Here is a 25,897-nt window from a genome sequence, read left to right as displayed (position 1 = left end):
TAATTTTTAATTCCAATTGGAGTGGGTTGAGTTTAGAAACAAAGATAAGGTAGTGGAGACAATGACTCTAGATGATAGTTTAAACAAGTCTTTCTGTAGTAAAGAGCAGAGAATTTGGGCAGTAACAGAAAGGGAGTGTTGGGGTCATAAGAGGGTTGTTTTTTTTCCTCATTTGTATGCTGATAGGAATGATCACTAGAACAGTATAAATTGGTAATGTAGAAGAGAGTGAGTCCAGATTTCAGAAAATCCTGAACTAGAAAAAACTTAAGGACTTAAGAGAAACCATGGGCATATGAAAAACCCACAGCTAACATTCTACTCAATGGTGAAAAACTGAGAGCTTTTCCTCTAATATCAGGAACAAGAAAAAGATGTCTATTACAGCAGGTTTTATTCAACATAGTACTGAAAGTCCTAGCCACAGCAATCATACAAGAAAAAGAAATAAGAGTCACCCATATTGTTAAAGAAGTTAAACTGTCACTATTTGCAGATGACAGTACATTATACATAGAAAATCCTGGAATCCACCAAAAAATTACTAGAAGTAATAAATGAACTCAGTAAAGTTGCATGATACAAAATGAATACCCAGAAATCCAGTGTTTCTATACACTAATAATGAAGTAGCGGAAAGAAAAATTAAGAAAACAACTTTATTTGCACTTGTCCCCCAAAGAATAAAATACCTAGAAATAAACAACCAAAAATGTGAAAGTCCTGTACTCTGAAATCTATAAAACACTGATGAAAGAAATTAAAGATGACACAAATAAATGGAAAGATATTCCATGTTTATGGATTAGAGGAATTAATATCATTAAAATGTCCACACTACCCAAAACAATCTACACATTCAATGAAATCCTTATTGTTTCACTCTCTTTCTGCTGCCATCTTGGTTCTGCCTTTCCTTCACAAAATGCATGGTGAAGCCACAGAAACCATCCCTGCTACAGAGTAGGAGTTGCCACATTTCCAGGCTGAGCCAGGGTTTGGACCAGAATATGACAGTGATGAATCATACCAGAGCTCAAGGAACAGGATTCCACACAGGCAACCACACAACAAGCCCAGCTGGCAGCAGCAGCTGAAATCGATGAAGAACCAGTCAGAAAAGCAATAACAGAGCTGGAATGAAAAGAAGGCATGGAAGGTATGTCCAAACTGGGTCGTCAACAGGTTATGAGAGTCACTATGTAGAAATTAGAGAATATCCTCTTTGTCATCACAAAACCAGATGTCTACAAGATCCAAGCTTCTGATACCTACATAGTTTTGGGGGAACCCAAGATGGAGGATTTATCTCAGCAGGCACAACTAGCAGCTGCTGAGAAATTTGAAGTTAAAGGTGAAGCTGTCTCAAATATTCAAGAAAACACACAGACTCTCTTCAGTCATATTATTAGCTATAGAAATGCAACTGATTTCTATGCATTGATTTTGTATCCTGCCATGTTGCTGAATTGCTGTATGAGTTCTAGCAGTTTTGGGGGGGAGTCTTTTGGGTTTTCCACATAAGGTATCATGTCATCTGAAAAAAGTGTGAGTTTGACTTCTTTGCCAATTTGAATGCTTTCTACTTCTTTTCTATACACTAACAATGTCACTGAAGAAAGAGAAATCAAGGAATTGATCCCATTTACAATTGCACCCCAAGCCATAAGATACCAGGAATAAACCTAACCCAAGAGGTAAAGGACCTGTACTCTGAAAATTATAGAACACTTATGAAAGAAATTGAGGAAGACAAAAAAAGATGGAACAATATTCTATGCTTATGGATTGCAAGAATAAACATTGTTAAAATGTCTATGTTACCCAGAACAATGTACACATTCAATGCAATCCTTATCAAAATACCATCAGCTTTTTTAACAGAGCTGGAACAAACAACGCTACAATTTGTATGGAACAAGAAAAGACCCCAAATTGCCAGGGGAATGTTGAAAAAGAACACCAAAGCTGGGGACATCACAATGCCTGACTTCACTCTATACTACAAAACTGTGATCATCAAGACGGCATGGTATTGGCACAAAAACAGACACATAGATCAATGGAACAGAATAGAGACCCCAGGAATGGACCCTCCACTCTATGGTCGACTACTCTTTGACAAAGTAGGAAAGAATATCCAATGGAAAAAAGACAGTCTCTTCAACAAACAGTACTGGGAAAATTGGACAGCCACATGCAGAAGAATGAAACTGGACCATTCTCTTACACCATACATAAAGATAAACTCAAAATGGATGAAAGACCTAAATGTGAGACAGGAATCCATCAAAATCCTAGAGGAGAACACAGGAAGTAATCTCTTTGACCACAGCAACTTGTTTCAAAGACACATCTCTAAAGGCAAGGGAACCAAAAACCAAAATGAACTATTGGGACTTCGTCAAGATAAGAAGTTTTTGCACAACAAAGGAAATAGTCAACAAAACTAAAAGGCAACCTATGGAATGGGAGAAGATATTTGCAAATGACATTACAGAGAAAGGGCTGGTATCCAAGATCTATAAAGAACTTCTCAAACTCAACACCCAAACAACAAATAATCCTGTCAAGAAATGGGCAGAAGACGTGAACAGACAATTCTCCAAAGAAGACATACAACAGACGCATGAAAAAATGCTCCACATCACTTGGCATCAGGGAAATTCAAATCGAAACCACCTTACACCAGTCAGAATGGCAAAAATTGACAAGGCAGGAAACAACAAATGTTGGTGAAGATGTGGAGAAAGAGGAACCCTCTTACACTGTTGGTGGGAATTGAAGCTGGTACAGCCACTCATGAAAACAGTATGGAGGTTCCTCAAGAAGTTAAAAATAGAGCTACCCTACAACCCATCAATTGCACCACTGGATATTTACCCCAAAGATACAGATGTAGTGAAAAGAAGGGGCATCTTCTTCCCAGTGTTCATAACAGCAATGTCCACAATAGCCAAACTGTGGAAGGAGCTGAGATGTCCTTCAAGGGATGAATGGATAAAGAAGATGTGGTTCATATATACAATGGAATATAACTCAGCCATCAGAAGGGATGAATACCCACCATGTGCATCAACATGGATGGAACTGTAGGGTATTATGCTAAAGGAAATAAGTCAATCAGAAAAAGACAATTATCATATGGTTTCATTCATATGTGGAATATAAGAAATAGTGCAGAGGGTCATAGAGGAAGGGATGGAATACTGAATGGGAAGAAATCAGAGAGAGAGACAAACCATTAGAGACTCTTGACTCTGGGAAGCAAACTGAGGGTCACAGAAGGGGAAGTGGGTGGGGGGATGAGGTAACTGGGTGATCGGCATTAAGGAGGGCACATGTTGTGATGAGCGCTGGGTGTTATATGCAACTGATGAATCATTGAACACTACATCTAAAACTAGTGATGTACTATGTGTTGGGTAATTGGATTTATTTTTGTGTGTGTGTGTGTGTGTACCATGATTGATTTTATTTTATTATTTTATTACTTTATTTTTTCAAAATAATTTTTTATTATGTTATGTTAGTCACTATACAGTATACCCTTATTTTTTATGTAATGTTCCATGATTCATTATTTGCGTATAGCACTCAGTGCACCATGCAATATGTGCCCTCCTTAATACCCATCACCGGCCTATCCCAGTCCCCCAACCCCTTCTCTTCTGAAGCCCTCACTTTGTTTCCCAGAGTCCGGGGGGGGTGGTAAACAGAAGGGGGAATGAACCATGAGAGAATCTGGACTCTGGGTAATTGGATTTAAATTAAAATAAGAAAAGACATATTGTACAAGAGGAGTGTTAAGAGGAAGAGGTTGATGAAACAGGTGTAGAAATTAAGGACATAGAATTGATCATGTCACAAACAAATGTGTCAAGAGCAAAAGCATTCCAACCCCTGAAGAACCACAGTAATTATATTGTAAATGCTATTATGGAACTAACAATGTAACTATCTGAAAACGAGGCTTGTCTTTTGGTGTTTCAAAAGAATAACTGCAGCTTGGTTTGAAATTTATACTATTTCTGTCATTAATAAATCTATGTCTTCCTGTTGGATGAAAAAAAAGGAATCCCAATCAAAATGCCAACAGCATTTTTCACAAAACTAGAACAAATATTAAAATTTGATGGAACCACAAAAGACCTCAAATAGCCAAATCAACCTTGAGAAAGAAAAACAAAGCTGGAGGTATCACAATCCTATATTTTAAGATACACTACAAATCTGTAGTAATCAAAAAAGTATGGTACCGGCACAAAAATTGACACATAAATCAGTGGGACAGAGCAGAAAGCCTAGAAATAAACTCACAATTATATGGCTAATTAATCTTCAAAAAACGAGGCAAGCTTATGCAATGGGAAAAAGACAGTCTCTTCAACAAATGGTGTTGGGAAAACTAGTCAGCAAAACAATGAAACTGGACCACTTTCTTTTTTGGGGGGACCACTTTCTAACACCATATACAAACATAAACTCAAAATGGATTTAAGACTTAAATGCGAGACCTGAAAACATAAAAGTCCTAGAAGAGAATACAAGCAGTGATTTCTCTGACACCAGCAGTAGCAAAATTTTTCTAGATATGTCTTCTCTGGCAAGGGAAATAAAAACAGAAATAAACTACTGGGAATACATCAACAGAAAAAGCTTCTGTGCAGCAAAGGAAACCACCAACAAACCAAAAAGGAAACCTACCAAATGCATGAAGATATTTGCAAATGATATATCTAATAAGGAGTTAATATCCAAAATATAAAACGAATTTATACAACTCAACAAAACAAAACAATTTGATTAAAAAATGGGCAAAGTACCTGAATAGACATTTTCCCCAAGAAGATATACAGATGGCCAGCAGACACATGAAAAGATGTTTAAGATCACTAATCATTAGGGAAATGCAAATCAAAACCATAGGAGATATTACCTTACACCTGTAAGAATGGCTAAAATAAAAAAAGAGAAGAAATAACAAGTGTTTTCAGTAAGTGGAGAAAAAGGAACCCTCATATACAAAGCAGTATGGTACTGTTGGTGGAAACGTCAATTGGTACAATCACTATGGAAAACAATATGGAGGTTCCTCAAAAAATTTAAATAGAAATTCTGTATGATCTACTAATTCCACTGTTGTTTTTATCAAAGTAAAACCCAAAGTAAACAAAAGCACTCATTAAAAAAAGATATATGCACCACTATGTTTATTGCAGCATTATTTACAATAACCAAGATAAGAAAGCAACTAAGTGTCCATCAATAGATGGATGGAGGGGAGCCTGGGTGGCTCAGTCGGTTAAGCAGGATAATAGATGAATGACTAAGGTTGATTTTATATATATATATACACACACACAGGCACACACACATATATACACACACACATATATATATACACATATGCACACACATATATACATAGGTATAAATATATGCACTTGATTTTATATATTAATATATAAAACAGGTTGAGATCATGCTATTTGACACACATGGATGGATCTAGAGAGTATTATGTTAAGTGAAATAAGTCAGACCGAGAAATACAAACGCAATATGATTTTACTCTTAAGTAGAATTTTAAAAAAACACAAATGAATAAACAAGAAGCAGAATCAGATCTATGAATATAGAGAACAAACTGATGGTTGCCAGAGGGGAAGGTGGTGGGGGCCTAGGGAAAATAATGAAAGTAAGTGGGGGATACCAGCTTTCAGTTATGGAATGAGTAAGTCACAGGAATAAAAGGCACAACATAGGGTGGAAAAAAAGAGAAACCATGGCCAAGTCTGTTGGCACTTCCTTGCATTTAACCTTTGCTAAGATTCCTTTTATTCTTCTACTTCCCTTATTTAGGCAACTGCAATTTTCGTCATAAAGACTAGGGAAGTCCTGCTCTATAACGACTACTAGATGTGCAGTGTAATCTTTGACTTGCTTGACCCACTTTTTACTACTTCTAGTTTCAGAAACCTGGTTCTTTTGGGGCTAACAGTGTTGTTTGTGGACTTGTAAGATAACATGCTAAATCAGATACAGGCACTGTGGACATAGATTCATGACATCTGGTATCTATAATGTTCTACATGTGTGTGTGTGACTTAAACTTTATGTATCTTGTGACCTAATAAAGAGATAATCATCTAGATGATAATTATAGTTACCATTTACTAGTTGCTTACCATGTGCCAAGCGCTGTATGAAGTGGGGTGTGTGTGTGTTTATTAATCCTTACAACAAATTTATTAAGTTGGTACTACCATTATTTCCATAATACACATTAGGAAACTGGGGTATAGAAAGGTTAAGCACCTTACACTGTGTCACACATTGAAGAAGTTTATGCCCAGGTTTGTGAATATGAAATTCATGCACTTAATCCCTGATATACGTTGCTTGATTTATTCAAAGAGATTAAGCCCAGAACACTCATGACAATTCCAACACTTAACTAAATCTGTAAAATGCAAATTGGATCAGGCCATATTTGATGTTTTTGTACCTGCTATTTCCCCATGGATTATTTTGATGTGCTCCAGACAAAGTCAATACGTGTTAGAGCTGGTATGCTAGCAAGGCCCAAGGACTTCCAAATTTTGTTTGGATTCTCATATAATTTTGGAAGGATCACCTTATACTTCTATAACATGGATAACATCTTCATCAACGTTCTGTAAAAAATATATGGTCTTTTAGGTTGTCTCTTGAATCCCAGGATTCTGAAGAACTGGCCCCAGCTTAATTTCACCTGTTTTTGGCTTTGAGTTAATCACTGATGTAGACACTTAGCTGGCATTTCTTGGCTCTCTGACTCCTGATTGCAGGTGCATGTGTTCTTAAGTAAAAATTCACTCCAGTCTTATACCACAGAGACTTCTATTTTGGCTTGGAATGAGGAAGTTCTCTCTCAGCTAGGTAACTAGTTGAACATAACCAGTAGCTGGAGGGCAAAATCATTTTAGCAGCATAGAAGGCTATTCACATAAGGTGTGGTTGAGTAAGTAGCCCATTCTATTCTAGGTAAATTAGAAAACTCTCCTCACCTGAGTAGATAGAAACATTTTTGGACTTTAGTTCTCTTTATAGCCCCAACTATAAAGCTCACACTGAAAGGCTGTTGTCCATGATACAACTAGACCTGAGCTATGTAGCTGGGTGGGATCTCCAAGGCTCTGTCATACTAGGAAGGCTTATGAGGCAAGTGGTTGGTGGAGAGGAAACAGAGAACAGTCCAGGTAGTGAAGGAGTAAGTCATTCATCATTTCCAGAGTTTAGATGAATGCTATGGCTCAAGAAGAAAGGCAGATTAAGTAAGGAGATGAGAATGAGGGGATAGAGGTTGTGGGCAAATACTGAACAATGAATATTGCTTTTCCCTCATTGTTAGACTTTAGGGTAACCTCTGGGTGAGCCTGAACAAAAATGGGCCAGTCAGGAAGCTGAGCTTTCCTGATGTTTCTGTCCTCCTTCTTTTGCCTTGGTTGATTTTGTTCTCAGCCACCATGGGCTGGATGACCTCCAGTCCTTTGTCCTCAGGCTTAAGAGTCTCTGGGCAGACCAAATGGAACATTCATGTGCAAAGTTGGTGAAATAAATCAAGTAGGGAAAAAATCCATTTTGGTGTGGTCATTGTGTCAACTTTTATTATTTCAGTTCAGCATGGCTGCATATATAAATCTCCTGTAAGGAACCAGAAAAGGGATACGTGAAATAACATTTCTAAGAGGCATGGTCACTTGCTTCTAATAATAATTACTACTTGCAAAGCCTGGAAGTGCTTAAGATGTTCATATTTTTTGAACGATTGACTGGTTCCCTTATTTATACATATAAGAAAAAAAGCAAGTAGGGAGAGGAAATTGTCTGTTGCTGCAGAAACGTGAAAGTCACATTTTTGGCACTGTTCCCTGGTTGATGTCATTCTAGGGAATGTGCTAAAGGCCATGATTTTCCAGAGGGAAAAGTTTTTTTCCATAGCAGGCTGTTTGTGGGCACTTATTGCCCCCTCTGAAGTCAGGCCAAAACCAAATGAGGCCTTTTCCTGCCTTGTTTGGCAGTACCAGGTCAAGCCCACCTGAAACAGGAGTCCAAAATTTTTGTTGGTCACTGTGCCCAACCATTCCCTGAACCCTTTTATACTTTCTTATTCTTCTCTTTAGGGACTTCTCAGCTGCTTGACCTTTGCACAGGCTGCTGGGAAGGTTGGTTTTCCCCTGCTGTGTGGAAGCTCGAAGGGTTGCCAGGGGTGTGTGTGTGTAAGGGCCATCCCTGAGCTGACTCCTGAAGTAGACCACAGTACATGTGGGTTGAGGCTTGGACTCCACTCTTCTCATTCCTTCTTACCTCCTAAATGGTCCCAAAGCAAAATGGGATATAGACCCTACTGCCATCTGATTGTACTCCTATCCCTACTCCTGATTCTCTTGCCCAGCCTGATCTTCATGCTCTTATATGAAGCTGCTTTGAGACCCTTTAAAAATCACTTGTCATGGTTTAGAAGACTTTACTTGGTTTCACTCATTTATGGAACATAAGAAGTAGGAAGATTGGTAGGAAAAGAAAGGGAAGAAGGAAGCGGGGGTAAAAAGAAGGGGGAATGGACCATGAGAGACTATGGACTCTGAAAAACAAACTGAGGGCTTTAGAGGGGAGGGGGTGGAGGATCAGGATAGGCTGGTGGTGGGTATAAAGGAGGGCACATATTGCATGGTGCACTGGCTCTTATATGCAAGTAATGAATCATGGAACTTTACATCAAAAACTTGGGGTGTACTGTATGGTGATTAACATAACATGATAAAAAATTTTTATATAAAAAATAAATGGATATATTTAATGTAAAAAAAGAAGACTTTACTTGGGTCCATCTAGCATAAAAGAAAGAGATCTTTGCATCATGAAATTGGCCAGTAGTTTGGTGTGGGCCACAAAAAGTCAGGTCTGGGTTCTGACTATTTCCCCCACTCCCTCAGCACACAGGCAGACACTTGAACTTCAGGATCATTCCCACCTCCACACATTTATTCTCACCTTAATGAATACCTATTTCACCACATGCCTTGCACAAAACTAGTCTCATCACTGGCTCACCACTTTACCCTCATTTGGCCTCTGCTAGCCTTTAAGTCCTCTAACTCTTAACTCCAGCTTTGATCTCCTATTCCCCAACTTTCATTCTTTACCATATTTATAGTCATTTCATTAATTTCATAAATGAAAGGCTAAGTCAGAAAGATTAATGCTCTAATGGAGGCATTTATACAAAGCATAGTAATAGCCCCAAAGAAGCTGTGACTAATTCTACTTTGGGGACTCTCAGAAGGCCTTGCAGATAAAATGATATTTAAAGCTGTGTCTCTAAGGTTCAAAATGAGTCCACCAGGAAAATATGTGAGAAGGAAAAGATGATACCTAAAGACACCTCCAGGTGTCTATAAGGCCTTATCATCTTCATATCCTGCTATAAATTTCCTTGGGAACAACCATATCAGGAGCTCAAGCTCAGAGAAAGGAGGTCAGCTCAGAATCATATCTAACAGAGTATCAACAGTAGGGAATAGATTCTTAGATATTGACTACCTCAATTCATTTATCTTACTGATAAGGAATCTGAAATCCTAAAAGGTGAAGGGACCTACCCAAGGCCACACAGCTAGTTAGTGGCAGAGGTAGAAGTAGAGGTAGAAGGATTCCTGCATTCATTTTTCCTGGGCTAATTCTGGGTTGCTTTGTGGCCTTACCGTGTCCCAGTTGCCCCTTTGATTTTTTCCTCTAAGAGCTCCCATCAACCACCCTTCACTTACAGATGTCCCTTTCATGTCTAGGCAGCAATGTTGGTTGCCACTAGCTCCCTATATGACTTTAGAAAAATCACATTTCTCCTCTGGGCCTTAGTTTCTTGTTTTCCATCTAAAAATGGGTGAGGGTTAACTAATAAGTTTCTATATCTAAACCTTAGTGACAGGGGTACACAGCTAGTAGTTTGTACACGAGTTTTACTCTTTTGTATGTTTGCTGGAGTGTAGTAAGAGATATGAATGGGTTGACAGAAAGCAGTAAAAAAATGTAGTGGGGACTGAGACCTTGAAGGCTTCTTACAGGATTGGAAGAAAATATATTACTTCAAGTGTAGTCCTTTTATTTTTATTGATATAACTGAGACCCAGGTTTGGGGTTAGGTAAGTTCTCGTAGATGGTTAGTGAGGGTCTGGGCCTCAAACTCTGGTCTTCTTTTTTTTTAAGTTTTTTTTATTATATTATGTTAGTCACCATACAGTACATCCCTGGTTTCTGATGTAAAGATCGATGATTCATTAGTTGCGTATAACACCCAGTGGACCATGCAATACGTGCCCTCCTTACTACCCATCACCAGCCTATCCCATTCCCCCAACCCCCTCCCCTCTGAAGCCCTCAGTTTATTTCTCAGAGTCCATAGTTTCTCATACATCATTCCCCCTTCTGATTACTCCCCCTTTCTTTATCCCTTTCTTCCCCTACCGATCTTCCTAGTTCTTATGTTCCATAGATGAGAGAAATCATATGATAATTGTCTTTCTCTGCTTGACTTATTTCACTTAGCATTATCTCCTCCAGTGCCGTCCATGTTGCAGCAAATGTTGAGAATTCGTTCTTTCTGATAGCTGAGTAATATTCCATTGTATATATGGACCACAGCTTCTTAATCCAGTCATCTGTTGAAGGGCATCTCGGCTCCTTCCACGATTTAGCTATTGTGGACAATGCTGCTATGAACATTGGGGTGCCTATGTCCCTTCTCTTCACNAGTAATATTCCATTGTATATATGGACCACAGCTTCTTAATCCAGTCATCTGTTGAAGGGCATCTCGGCTCCTTCCATGATTTGGCTATTGTGGACAATGCAGCTATGAACATTGGGGTGCATATGGCCCTTCTCTTTACTACGTCTGTATCTTTGGGGTAAACACCCAGTAGTGCAATGGCTGGGTCATAGGGTAGTTCAATTTTTAACTTTTTAAGGGACCTCCACACTGTTTTCCAGAGTGGCTGTACCAACTTGCATTCCCACCAACAATGTAGGAGGGATCCCCTTTCTCCACATCCTCTCCAACAATTGTTGTTTCTTGCCTTGTCTATCTTTGCCATTCTAACTGGCGTAAGGTGGTATCTCAGTGTGGTTTTGATTTGAATTTCCCTGATGGCTAATGATTTTGAACATTTTTTCATGTGTCTGTTAGCCATTTGTATGTCTTCATTGGAAAAGTGTCTGTTCATATCTTCTGCCCATTTTATGATTTGTTTATTTGTTTCTCGTGTATTGAGTTTGAGAAGTTCTTTGTAGATCTTGGATACCAGTCCTTTATCTGTGGTGTCCTTTGCAAATATATTCTCCCATTCCGTGGGCTGTCTCTTAGTTTTTTTGACTGTTTCCTTGGCTGTGCAGAAGCTCTTTATCCTGATAAAGTCCCATAAGTTCATTTTATCTTTTATTTCTCTTGCCTTTGGAGATGTGTCGTGAAAAAGGTTGCTCTGGCCGATGTCATAGAAGTTGTTGCCTATGTTCTCCTCTAGAATTTTGATGGATTCCTGTCTCACATTGAGGTCTTTCATCCATTTGGAGTTTATTTTTGTGTATGGTGTGAGAGAGTGGTCAAGTTTCATTCTTTTGCATGTAGCTGTCCAATTTTCCCAGCACCATTTATTGAAGAGACTGTCTTTTTTTCCACTGGATTTTTTTCCTGCTTTATCAAAGATTAGTTGCCCAAAGAGCCGAGGGTCTATTTCTGGGTTCTCTATTCCANGGGTTCTCTATTCTGTTCCATTGGTCGATGTGTCTGTTTTTGTGCCAGTACCATGCTGTCTTTGTGATCACAGCTTTGTAGTACAGCTCGAAATCCGGCATTGTGATGCCCCCAGCTTTGTTTTTCCTTTTCAACAGTTCCTTGGAGATTCGGGGCCTTTTCTGGTTCCATACAAATTTAAGGACTATTTGTTCCAGTTCTTTGAAAAATGTCATCGGTATTTTGATCGGGATAGCATTGAAAGTGTAGATTGCTCTGGGTAGCATGGACATTTTAACTATGTTAGTTCTTCCAATCCATAAGCATGGAATATTTTTCCATCTTTTTGTGTCTTCTTCAATGTCTTTCAAGAGTGATTTATAGGGGCGCCTGGGTGGCACAGCGGTTGGGCGTCTGCCTTCGGCTCAGGGCGTGATCCCAGCGTTATGGGATCGAGCCCCACATCAGGCTCCTCTGCTATGAGCCTGCCTTCCTCTCTCACTCCCCCTGCTTGTGTTCCCTCTCTCGCTGGCTGTCTCTATCTCTGTCGAATAAATAAAAAAAAAAAAAAAGAGTGATTTATAGTTTCTAGAATATAGGTCCTTTACGTCTCTGGTTAAATTAATTCCAAAGTAACGTGTGGTTTTTGGTGCTATTGTAAATGGGATGGATTCCCTAATTTCTCTTTCTTCAGTCTCATTTTTCAAACCCTGGTCTTCTGATTTGAAGTCAAGTACTTTCTAAATACCCATACTGTCTCATTGTGCTGGTTATGTCCTGTACAGGGCAGTGCTAAAAAGACTAAGAGTTCAGGAGTCCGTTATAAATAGAGTTCAGTTGCATTGTGGGCCAGATTATTTGCAGCTGGCCATTATGAAGGGAGGGAGTTCAGAGCTCTGAGAGCAGGGGAGGGTACAGTTGCCTCCTCAGACCCCATTTGGAAATTTTGGAGATTTCCTTGGGGCTGAGCCTGAGCCTCAAGATGTATGGCAGTTAAGGATTTGGTTATCTCCACTTTCCTCCCTTCTAATTGCTTCTTGTTCATACTGTCTTTCCTCTTACCTCCATATGACTAACCCACCCTCTTCAAGTCATAAACAGAGATGATCAACCTCTGGTTACATTACCTCCATTTTCTCACTACCCCTCATAGTAACTTTCAAAGGCACAAAACATCTCACAAAACACTTTTGCATTTTCATTTGCTTTTAATTTCATGCTGTTTGAGATTGTTTTTGTGTTCTCCCAGAATGCTCTGGTGGAAAAAAAAGAGATAGTCAAAGTCCAGCTTCTTCCTCTTTGGAAAAGAACTTGGCTTATACCATATAGGCAGTGTCTCACTCATTACTATACTTTCTAACACTTTTTATTCTTTGGATTTGTTCAAGTGGTCTCTAAGCCATTGGTACTTCTTCCCTGTGGGTGGGGCAAGTGCTTTGTTTTGGAAGATGGGAGAGATGAGTTTAGTTCTGGACATGTTGAATTTGAGAGGTTTATTCTACATCCAAATGGAGATGTTGAATAGGCAATTGGATATCTAAGTCTGGAATCTGAGAAACACTTTTGGCTGGAGATGTAATTTTGGAGTTGTCAACAAACAGATATCATTTTAAGGCATCAGAACTGATGAGAAAATTAGGGACTAAATGCAAAGAGAAAATAGGTTCTGTGAAAGTTCTCAGGGCACAGTTTATTAATGAGTTTTGAAGCTGTGGAAACTCATCTCCTGGGAGGAGACAGCTTTGTTCCTTTTCCCAGATTGGTATTATTGGATTTCTAATTGTGGGGCATTAGAAAAAGTGATGCCACTGGTTTATTGTGTTCCTTGGGTAAGTCATCCACATGTTCTGGATCTTGGTTTTCTCACCTGTGTAATGAGAGGGTTGGATGAGATGACGTGACGCTCTAGAATGGTTTATCACTTCTACTAGTGGAATCAACAAAGTCCTGCTAATGTGTTATCTGTTGAGGTGACAAATCCTATGTAAAATGATAATTGCCATGATTATGGTTATGTTCTGCTTTATTCGTGGGGTGTAGGTATGTAAAGATTATTGACCTGGGGAGTCAAGCACACCTAGGTTTCTCTTCTGGCTCTGGCTCTGAGTTGTTATGTGAATATGTCCCTTTGAATACGACCCTTTCCTTCTCTGGTTCTGTTTTCACTTCAGTAAGATGAGGGGTGTTGTTTTATGCCAGCAATTTTCAGTATTTTTAAAAGCAGAGAATCTCATTTTAAAAATGAAATCAGTGTAGGGGAACATGGGTGGCTCAGTTGGTTAAGCATCCAGCTCTTGATTTTGGCTCAGGTTATGATCTCTGGGTCATGGGATTGAGCCTTGACTTGGGCTCTGTGCCCAGCATGGAGTCTGCCTGAGATTCTCTCTTCCTCTGCCACCGCCTCCCCACTTTTTTCCTTTCAAAAAATGAAAAATGATAGCAGTGTAGCTTCTCTGGTTGAAAAAGCAGGTTAAATAGGGCCTAGAGGCTCTGGTCACCTCAGAGGCGTACCTTGAGCTACTTCTAGAACCCCAGGACACCCAGGAATGCAGTCTGATCCTCAACTAACTGAGCTCACAAGGCCCTTTCAGTTCTGACATTCTGTAGCTTGAAGGTTCCCTTGGTATCATATAAAGTTCAGAGGTCAGCAAAATTTTTCTGTAAAGGGTTAGATAGTATTTTAGGCTTTCTGTGTCACTATGGTCTCTGTCTTCTCCTCTTCTTCCTCCCTCCCCCTCCTTGCCCCTCCTTCCTCTTCCTTTCTCCTTCTCCTCTTCTCCCCTCCTCCTCCTCTTCCTCCTCCTAGGACCTGTGTACAGCCTGCAATTTCCAGAATGTTCTTGGCTGGGCCTAGGGAGAGTGAGAGAAGGTACAAGTCATAGATGGAATGTAAGCCTTAGGCTCATTTGGAACCCTGCTTGAAGCAAACCAGCTCCACTCCCCCACAGTCCCCTTGGCTGAGCTGAGCCATTCCATGTGCACACAACTTCAGAGAAGGCACAGCTAGTAATAGTGGCCCAAGGTGGCTCTGGACCAAAAAGTGGGGCTATTTGTTGCAGATACAGCTGGGAGGGGGTGGGGGCAAAGGGGATCATTCAAACATGAGTCCAGGCAGAGAGGAGGAGAAGCCTAATTGGGATCAGATGTCTCTGCAGAGCAATAACACTGCCACCTGGTTATGAGCATCTTAGCTTTGCAGAATCCAAAGGGCTTTTCCAGACAGCATTTAATTCATCTTCACTGCACCCTTGGGAAGGAGAAAAGTAGGGGAGGAAGTGTAGCTGTGGTGGGAAAGAAAGAGTTATGACTTAGGAGTCAGGAGCCACAGCTTGGTCACTGACTTGTGAGGTAACCTTGGACAAGACTCTTCTGCTCTCATTTGTAAAGAGGTAGCATTGGATCAGATCAGTGGTTATCCCCAGACCAGCGCAGGAATATCACCTGGGAATTTTTTAGAAATTCCATTTTTAAAGCTTCATCCTAGACCTAGTGAATCAGACACTCTGGAATTGGGGTCCAGAAATGCATGTTTTAACAAGACTTCCAGGCATGGACTAGAATAATCTAAGGCCTTTCCAACTTTGATTCTCTGATTATATGAGATAATGGATGTAAAAATACCTTTTAAACTGTGCCTTACACATTTCAGGGATGATGATGGTGACAATGATAATGATGATGATAATGATGATGCTCCTGTTGACTTTAAGCCATACTTCAGCAGCCAGGTTCATTCCCTAAGCCAGGAACTTGCTACCCCACCCCTATGGAGTTTCTCCCAAAGCCTGTAAGACAGAGATATGCCCTCAGAAGCTTATATACTATGAGGATAGGTAAGTTAGGTAAGGTAATCTGGTCCAGATGGTTGACAGAGAAGAAATCACAGGACAACTATTTTGAAGATCCAGAGAATAGGCATAGCCAATATTAAAGATTGGGGTGTGTGTGTGTGTGCGTGTGTGTGTGTATGTGTGTGGGGGGGATAGATCACTGTGGGCTGGTGGGTTGTGGCATTGGAAAGAACTCCTAGTATCCTAGTATTAGTGGTAGTATGATCTTGAAGGATGGAGAGGATTTAAACACTTTCCAGGAAGGTGGGAGGACATTATAAGGTATGAATGTGAACAAGAGGCACAAATTAAAAATAAAAGCATATGACTTCAGCTTGTTATAGCATTAAGACTAGGAAGATTCTTATATTTATCCAGGGTTCTGGGTGATTTCCTGGGTGTTGGCTGTAACACCGGTCATTTCTTTCCCATTCTGGAAAACATACTGGAAAAAAAAAGTGAATATGGATCACAGTATATGGAAGACCTGGGCTCTGTTCTAGAATATAAAAATAAAGTCATTCACAAACATTTACACTTCAGTAACAAATTTACTTTAACACACTTTCAAGTGATCTCAATATTCCATACATTCTGGTTGAATAAATGACTTTTCCAAGGTCATCCAGAAAGTTGAAGGGACTGGAACCTGGTGCTCCTGACTTCTAGTCTGGTGTGTTTCCTTTGTAATCTGTGTTTTCTCAGAGGCTTCTGGAATGGGGAAGTTTGACCAAAATAAAGTTTAAAAGGTATGTTTTTGAGGTACAGCTGGAAGGAGGCTAGGACACAACTATAGACAACTTGGAATGCCAGGCTGAAGCTTTTGAATTTTCTCCTGTAGGTAATGTGAAACTGCTAGAGGTTCTACAACTGCGGTATGGCATCATTTGCAATTTAGGAATGTTACTCAAATGGTTTAGGGCAGCACTACCTGGTAGATTGGAGTGGGAGAGAGCTGGGAGGGAGCAAAACAAATAAGTAGCCCCGAATGTAGGCTGGAAATGCCATAGACCTGCCCAATCTTCCATGCCATGAGTACATTTGTATTTTTAACAGAAGAAACAATATAAATGCAAAACCATAGGTTCTACTCCTGGGATTTCAACCACTAGTGATAGGGAGGCTTCCTGGCCCTGGAACATAATACTGTGGAGATCTGCCTGGATTGCACTCTGACCAGCCCTTGCTAAAGCTCAGTGCTGCTCTCTGCTCTCCGGTTTCATTTTACACTCAGATTTCTATGTATTATGAGCCAGGGGCCCAGAGTTTAGGGGGCATTTCACTGTTCCTTTCATTCCTTTCACAAAGCTCCAGGCTCAGGACTGTTACTTATACATGTTACTATGCCAGTTGCATCACCCAATCCCTTCTAGAGACCCTGGCTACAAGCTTCATAGTTTGTAGCTTCTAAAGCTCATTCATACCCATTATCTCATTTTGTTCTCATTAGAGCCTTGTGAGGTGGGCAGGCTTATTATAATTTAATGGGATGAAGCTAAAGACCAGATTGGGTCTTGTCATTCAGCTAGCGTGTGGTACAGCTTACTTATTCTGACTTCTAGGCAATATTCCATGCTTTCACTTGCATTGTTGGGGTTCTGGTGGTTATTTTTATGAGTGTACTAAAAGCCCTCTCAGATCTCAGACAAGGCCCAGGCTGGGGCAGAGAAGGAAACAGAAAGCCAGGAAACCAAATTCTCTTCATTTCTAGACCAGAGCCCCCCCTCAATACCATTCTGCTCCCCTGAATGTACCAACAGACCTCAGTAGGAAAATCCTTAGCTCTGCCTGCTCATAGCCCTGTACCCTCTGCCTGTCTGATGCCAGTGATACTCTGCATGACAATGTGTCACCTTTGCCTGAAGCCTGCCACGTTTCCTTTTTGCCATTCTCTTTCTTCACCCCGGCAGCTGGAATAAAGATGCAACCTAGGGACTCTCCTTTCCTGGGCTATCCCAAGTGGTGAGGCTCACAACTTGAGATCTTTCTTGGACAGTACAAAAAGCCAATCATTGAGAGACCAGGTCACCACTACACATAGACAGCCTTTAAAATAGAGAGGGCACAGGGTCTTTAGCTGAAGCTGCTTTGGACAGACCTTTCCAGGACTCTGACTGGGTCTTCAGTGTGAGCCAAAGGCAACACCAACCAGAGTAGCATTAGCCCAGCTTTCAGAGTTCATACAATGTCATGCTGTCTAGATTTTCATCATGAATGTTCCCGAGACTCAAACGCAAAGGGAATTGGGTTGATTTCAACTGGAAAATATTCCTGCCATCTCAATGTTCTCTGGAATAACCTGCTTGCAGCTGTCATGGGGCGGCCCCCTCCCTGTAATGCGTGGCTTTTCCAAGGCTCAAGCTCCAGGGATCTGGAGGGGAAGAGAAGGAGGGGACCAGGATTATGTACACACCCCCCAAGCCTGGCCAGTGCTTGCATTTTTCAGGGCTGAAATTGGGTCTCTGGGGTTGGGGCTAGGGGCGAGGTAGAAGGGTTCATGGAACAGGTCCCTGCTGGGTGGATCCCTGCTTGCAGCGGGTTGCATTTCTTTGACTGGCTTCCAACAGGAAGAATTCATCTCCTGATGAAGAAGCATATTTCCCTGGATAGAGAATCTAATTGGCTGGGAGGCAGGAGACCTGGGTTTATGTCTTAACTCTGTCATCAGCTTGCATTGTGGCTTTAAGCAAGTTAGTCATCATATCTCTGTCTCAACTTCTTCCATTTAAAGTGGAGCTACTAATACCTGCTGCTCACATATATGGAGTAAGAACAAGGTGTAGGGGACATTGTTGCATATTCTAGGGGAAATGAAGGGATGGTAAGACTTTATTCTTACCTCCCTCAGACTGAGGAAACTAAACAAATTGCTCTTATTTCCTTTTCCCCTTGTCCTATGATGTTGGTAAAATGGCAGGGTATGGGAAAGTCTCCAAGGATTTAGATGGTCATGGGGCAAAAGGAAGAATGGTTGTATAAGCAGTAGCATAACCTAATATACTAGTGGGTATACCCTAACATCTTCTCAAGGAGATGTTGACAGCCAACTGGAAGCAAAGTCCTGTGATAATGGGAAATAAGATGTTGGGATCAGGGTGACACATAAGGTGCCAGGAAGGAGGAGAGTGCCAAAGACAAATTCTATCACCTTTTACCATTGTCTTGGACTGGTGTAATCCTATCCAGAAACTGCCTTCATTGGCTGCCTGGATTGTCAGAGCCTTGGCCTAGCTTTGGTATCTCCAAGCCTCTTTTTCCCTTTGGACCAGGGTTGTACTTGGGCTGCATACCTGGAAGGGGGTATCACAGAATACAGAGAAGAAATAGCCTCTGCCCTGGCATCAGAGGTCACTTTGGTCTTACCTGTGCTCTGGCACTCTTATCTCTAACTCACCGTCCTCTTGAGATCTAGACATGGGCTGTCCAGTATGGTAGCCACTAGCCAGATGAATAGCATTGCATTGCTCACGAGAAGGCCTGGATACCTGTACGGTTGCTCTGGCAGCAGCCCAGCAATGCTGTGAGACCTCAGGGTTCATATCCTCCTGAGAACAGAGTAAGATGCTTTTTTTTTCTTTTTCTTTTTTCTTTTCTTTTCCTTTCTTTTCTTTCTTTCTTTCTTTCTTTCTTTCTTTCTTCTTTCTTTCTTTCTTTCTTTCTTTCTTTCTTTCTTCTTTCCTTCTTTCTTTCTTTTTTTTTAACAAGGGCTTTTGTATGAGGCATTTTAAATAAAACAAAAAAAAAGAAAGAAAATCTGGGAAAGTAACTGTACTTGGAATTTTGTTACCTGTTGATCATATACTTGCATTTTCAGTGAGTCTAAACCCATAAGTTATCCTTAGGCTTCCTGTTTCATAGCTCTTTGTATCCTGGAAAGGGTATTCACAGCCATTATTTCATTTGAATCTCCTTAATAAGGTGAAGGCAGATACACCAGGAGTTATTATATTCATCTGATACACAAAGACTCTGAGGCTCAGCAGACTGAAGTGATAGCCAAGGGCCTCTAGTTATTAAGTGATAGGGCCAGGCTGAGAATGGAAAAAACTTGGGTAGCATCCTTGACTCTTTTCTATTTCCAGTCAACTGCCAATTTTGTACAATTTTCTTTACCTGGTGTTCGATCAGTCCATTTTCTCTCCATTGTCATTGTCACCACTGTAGCCCAAGCCCTCCAGTCCATTTTCCATATAGCAGTCAGAGTGGTCTTTCTAATGTGTCAAGCTGATAATGACACTCTCTTGAATAAAACCCTTTCTAATTGCTCTTAGGATAAAGAACAAGCTCTTGAATCTGGCCTACATAATGCCATATGGTCTCTATCACTTAGCTGTCCATTATCTCTCTCTCTCTCTTGCCATTCCTTCCTTGCATTCTATTCTTTAATAACTTTGAAATTTTTCAGGTCTTTGAAGATTCTGTCTCCAGTCTGTGCACATGCTATTTCCTCTGCCTGCCATACTCAATTACCCCACTCCTCTTCACTTGGTAAACTCTTGCTTATTTTTCAAGCCCTAAGTTTGATATTGCCTTCTCTAGGAACCCTCCCCTCACCTCTCTCCATACTCAGGATGGGTTAAGTGCTTCTTCTCTGAACTCCCATGGGACCCTGGAGTTGCTTGTTAATATAGCTGTTATTATGCTATATTGTAATTGTCTGTTTACTTGTCTTTCTCTTTTGGTAGATTTTGAGTGCCACAAGATCAAGAACTATGCCAATTTTAACTCTCCACTATGTCCCTAGCATGTAGCAGATGGCATGACACATAATGGATGCTTACAGATATTTCTTGATTAATTGAATGCATGAAGGTAAGAATAAATGAATGATGGATCCCAGGTAATTCACCCTGCAACACAGTGTTCTTTCTACTTGAAAGCAACATATTTTAAACAAAGATGGTCATTTAACCTTCAGACCACTATTTTCAGTGAATATTTAAGACATGTTTACTAGTCATCAGGCCTTAATATTGGAGGAAGGGGCTTGGCATATGCTGTGTACTGAACACATTGCTAAGTGATCTATATTCAGTGCATGCATCCATTCATTTATCAGTTGGAACGAGGGATAGACAAATATGATAAGTTAGTAAAACATATAGTGTATTAGATGTTATTAGATGCCAAGGAGAAAAGTAAAACAGGGATGGGGAATAGGTTATGTGTGTGAGGCTTGTAATTTTAGATAGGGTTTGAGAATCAAAGTGACATGATAAAAACAGGAAAAATTGAGTGGATAAGGGAGAGGCAGAAAAAACTCCAGGGTTTTGAGCCTGGCAATATAGTGATTCATATAGAAAGAGAGAGTAACTTGCTGTCTCAGATGAGTATTCTCAGCATGGAAACATTCCTTAAAAAACACCTAAGTTGAAATATGATGGGAGAGTCCAATTGTTGTCTTTGAATTGTGGGCACATCTAGGACTCATAGGTGCAAACGATGATCATCTAAGAAAAATGAATGAGCAAACCTAGATGAAACAAGGCAGCTTCATTATAGCAGAAAGGGCCTGGGGCAAAGAGTTAGGAAACCTGGGTTTAGGTTACTGCTGCTGTGAACTTGATTTGTGACTGGACATTTTTCCTCTCTCTGGACCCTAGTACCATCTATGATGAAGATACGTGGTTGGGTAGATGAGTGGCTTTTAAACTCTGCACTATGGTACACCATGGGTGTGGAGAGCCCTGTCAGGGCTCATTGAAGTGGAGATGGAGTGGATAAAAACAGTCAGGGCTATTGGTCATCTTTCTGCTTCAGCAGACTCAATCGCTAGACTAGATGGTATCTGAGGCATCTGCTAGGTCAAATACTCTGACTCTGCTTGCCTGGCAACATCACTGGAAACCTACGCTCACCCCAGCTTATTCAAGAATTTGTGGAAGTTTCCTGAGTAATGTGGGTATTACAGGGATGAGGGAGGAGCAAAGGGAAAGAGCTGTATGTAGTATATGGCATTGACAGTTTTCTCTCAGTGATTACACAGAACAGGAAAGAGGAATCCTCAGGATTGGGGGTTGGAGCAGCTTCTGTGGTGCTGGTTATCAAACACTTGACTTTTCCAACTGGGCCGACCTTGACTATGGATAATATTTTCCATTAGTGCAGCCATGGCTCTCAGATTCAAATGCTGTAGAATTGCTGGGCTTTAGTTAACAAGACAGGGCTTCTCTACCAATGGGAATAGGGCAGCTCATGAAGACTGCCATATATGGACATCTTTTGACTTGATGGTCAATTTCTTAGTTGAATTTGTGTATTCCTGGCTGCAGGAATTACACAGTTACCAGTCTCCTTTCTTTGGTTATTCATGAGAAGCAGGGGATAGTCAGGTCAAGGTGCAGGGGCACTAATTCCTTACCTTTGTAGGCTACATCTTATTTTACATACTTCTCTTCAGTCAAGACTCTCAGTTGAGTTTCATATGAATTCTGTGGGGTTGATAGTGCTTAGATTCTTATTCTCATTTGATAGATTCCACCTTTTCATCTTTTAAGACCTAGCTTGAACTTTACCTCTCTATAGTAATTCCATTCTCACACTGTCCCTCCACTGCCCATCCACCATAGTACTTAATATCTATATTCACTTCTCTGTACTCATTTTATTATTTTTGTTTAAGTCTTTGATTGTTTCACGTGTAGATGTTTATGTTCCTTCGACAAGCCATTATCACTTATAACAAAGCCTTCTGACTTGTCCCTGCTTCAAATTTACTACCTTCCTTATAATCTACTCTCAATATATAAGCTAGAATGTTCCTTTTAACATACAAGTCAGATCATAACACTCCCTGTGATCAAAGCTTGGCAGTGGTTCCCAATCTCGCTCAGAGTAAAACCCAAAGTCTGAACAATGGCCCACAATGTCCTTCCATGCCCTTCATACTGCCTCTCGCCTCTCTGACTTCCTCTCTTATTATTCTCCCTTTGCTTGCTCTGCTTCAGCCCACATGAGCTTCCTTGGAGTTCCTTGCATGCATCCAGTACATTTTTTTTTCTCAGAGAAAAGTGTATTTTACTGCTTTTTATTTTCTGTTCCCTATGCCTGGAATTATCTTCCCCCAGATACATGGTTGGCTTCGTCACTTCCTTCATGTCTCTAAACAAACATTACTTTATAAAGGAGGACTTTAGTATCCTGTGTGAACTATTGATACACTCTTGCACTCTCCTTCTTGCTCTGCTTTATTTTTTATTGCATTCATTGACATATTGTGATTTTGCTTACTTGATAATGATCTACCTTTCCTCCCTAGGATATTAGTTGCATGAGAACAAGGATTTTTGTTCTGTCCAATGCTATATTTCCAGTCTCTAGAATGGTGTGTGGCACATAGTAGATATTCTTAAAAATTCTGTTGGATTTTTAAAAAGGTGTTATTTATTTATTTGAGAGGGAGAGTAAGAGAAGGAGTGGGGGGGAGGCAGAGGAAGAAGGAGAAACAGACTGCCTGCTGAGCAAGGAGGCAGACATGGAGGGCTCCATCCTGGGACTCTTGGATCATGACTGGAGCTGAAGGCAGACGCTTAACTGACTGAGCCACCCTGGCACCCCCCAAACTCTGTTGGACTAAGGAATAAATAAAACCTAAAAAGCCTTAGGGCAGATACTTTTCAATTCCCTCATTCATGTTCCTCATTGTAATCACACTTGTCTTAATAGAACAATGGAAGTTAAAGCAGAAAAGGCATTGGAGACCTGCTTGTCTATCTCCCTCATTTAATAGATGGTAGGACTGAGGGGAAAAATCTTGCCCAGGACCACACAGCAACTGTTGACAAAGTCTGAAGAAGAGTTCAAGACATCTAAGCCTATATCCACAACTTTTCCTACTATATACCATGCTAGGCACTCAAATTAGTCTTATTCTCCAACTACAGGGCAAAGGTAAGGCATTGTCAGTATGGAGAAGCAAGCTTTGGGCAGGTTAATGGAGAGGTAGAAGAATTTGGCTTTTACATGAGTAGGAGTATCCCTGAACATTTTCCTCTCTGGTTTTGGAGGGCAATAACAACTGGGCCAAGTATTACACAAATACCTGACCAACTAAACCACAAATAACAGTCATTCAATAAATCAAGTAGCAAGCCTTTTTTGAATGTGTAACATGTGCCTAGACTTGTGCTAGAGATACGAAAACATTCAACCCTGATTCTTGCTTTCTAGGTGTAGTCTAGAGGTAAAGGCAAGACTTACCTGTCTGAGAAAAGCAGATACCAAATTGTAAGATATGACAATAAGCACTGTAGAGAATAGCAGGAGACCGCTGAGGGCTAAATTAGTCCAAGAAGGCATTATGGAGGAAAGGAGACATCTTTGAACCTATTTCATGTTGCATTCCTTTTGTTTTGTTTTTATTTTTTTTAAATTATGTTATGTTAGTCACCATACAGTACTTCATTAGTTTTTGATGTAGTGTTCCGTGATTCATTTTTCGCGTATAACACCTAGTGCACCATGCAATACGTACCCTCCTTAATATCCATAGCATTCCTGTCAGTGCTTTATCTTCCTTCATTTATTTATTTTTTTAATAATTTTTTATTATGTTATGTTAGTCATCATACAGTACATCCCACGTTTTTGATGTAAAGTTCCATGATTCATTACTTGCGTATAACACCCAGTGCACCCTGCAATACATGCCCTCCTTAAATACCCATCACCAGCCTATCCCATTCCCCCACCCCCCTCCCCTCTGAAGCCCTCAGTTTGTTTCTCAGAGTATAGTCTCTCATGCTTCATTCCCCCTTCTGATTACCCCCCCTTTCTTTATCCCTTTCTTCCCGTACCGATCTTCCTAGTTCTTATGTTCCATAAATGAGTGAAACCATATGATAATTGTCTTTCTCTGCTTGACTTATTTCACTTCATTTAGAAGTGTTTACTTGCACCCATGGACCCGACCCTATGCTCTTCAGGGAAGATGATGCTTTTGATGTAGTTACCAGGTCTCTTGCTTCCTCCTCTTCTCACTTCTCCCAAATAGAATCTGCTTTAGTTCAATCCATGTTTACTGAGTACCCTGTGGTACCAAGTACTGAGCCAGGAGCTTGAAATAAAAAGATAATCTATGGTCATTTACTTGTAGTAGGCCAGAAGTCTAATAGGTCAGATAGATATGTGCAGAGGTTTACAAAATAATTCAATATTGAAAAAAATAGTTTATTTATATTCTACTTCATTTAAAAAAAGGGCTTTGAGGTGGCAAACATGGTAAGTTCTGCTTATGAACAAATTGTAATGAAAGCCCAGATGAGAGAAGAAATGATATATAAGTGAATCAGCCAAAGCTTCCCAAACTAGGTGATATTTGAATTGAACTCAGACAATGATTAGTTTTCTAGGGAATAAGGAATGGGAGGTGTGGGTAGGGGGACACTTTCTAGACAAATGGAATATTGCACAAAGGTGGGCATTGCCTGGCTTGTGGCTCTGTGTGTCTACAGCAAGCATGGCCAGTGTCTGGCATGATCATCACTACCAGCTCCTCCCATGGCCATGGCAGAAAGTTTTAATCAGACATAATGTTCTTTCCCAGAAAACCTGGATAAGGCTTAGAATCCTTCTGAGCACAGTATTCCAAATGGCCACTTGCCGTCAATTTGAATAGATTTATGAGATGAAACATATTTGCCATCCTTGGCTGACTTCAATGCCTTTAAAGTTACAGATTTTCAGGAAACACAATCTCGTTGGGAATCTAAACTTTTAACAGTTTACTCCCCCTCCCCTCCGCTCTGCCATGATTCTGATATAATGAGTTCATGGATCTGTATTTCGTAGCTGTTATGTTATAATATGTTAGTAAATTTGGATTTTTCTCCTGCCATCAGAAATTTTAAATCAGAAAAATAAATTTTAAATCATAGAAGTGGTCTGTATTTCAGTAAGCTGCCTTTGGTAGTAGCGTATAAACTGAAGAAAAAACCAGTGTCAAGGAGACTGCTTACCATGCTACTGTAATATTTCAGGCAAGAGATGATGAATGCAGTGTTTAGGAGGAGAGGATAAATTAGGTACTAAGTGAGACAGACAATAGAAAAGTAATAAGTGCCAGAAGCCAGGTGCTTTGGGGAAATATCCAAGAGGGAGAAGCAATTTGCAGGTGAAAGGAGGAGGTGGCATATGGGGAAAGATTCATAAAGATAGGATTTGAGCCAGGCCTTGAAGGATAGTTAGCACTTGACATTGAGAAAGGGGTGGAAGTAGGCCATTTCAAACCTCTGTACCACAGGAGCGAAGGTGCAAAGGTAGAAAAATCACAAGGCATGTATGAGGAGCAGTATGT

General features: G+C 40.4%; 1 pseudogene; it reads left to right on the top strand.

Moving 5' to 3' along the window:
* The first annotated feature begins 925 nt into the window (after positions 1-925).
* Positions 926-3,957, top strand: LOC100474763 (annotated as a pseudogene).
* The last annotated feature ends 21,940 nt before the right edge of the window (positions 3,958-25,897 follow it).

The sequence above is a fragment of the Ailuropoda melanoleuca genome, chromosome X (assembly GCF_002007445.2).
Source record: "Ailuropoda melanoleuca isolate Jingjing chromosome X, ASM200744v2, whole genome shotgun sequence".
NCBI classification, from domain to species: domain Eukaryota; kingdom Metazoa; phylum Chordata; class Mammalia; order Carnivora; family Ursidae; genus Ailuropoda; species Ailuropoda melanoleuca.
This window is presented reverse-complemented; position numbering and strand designations above follow the sequence as displayed.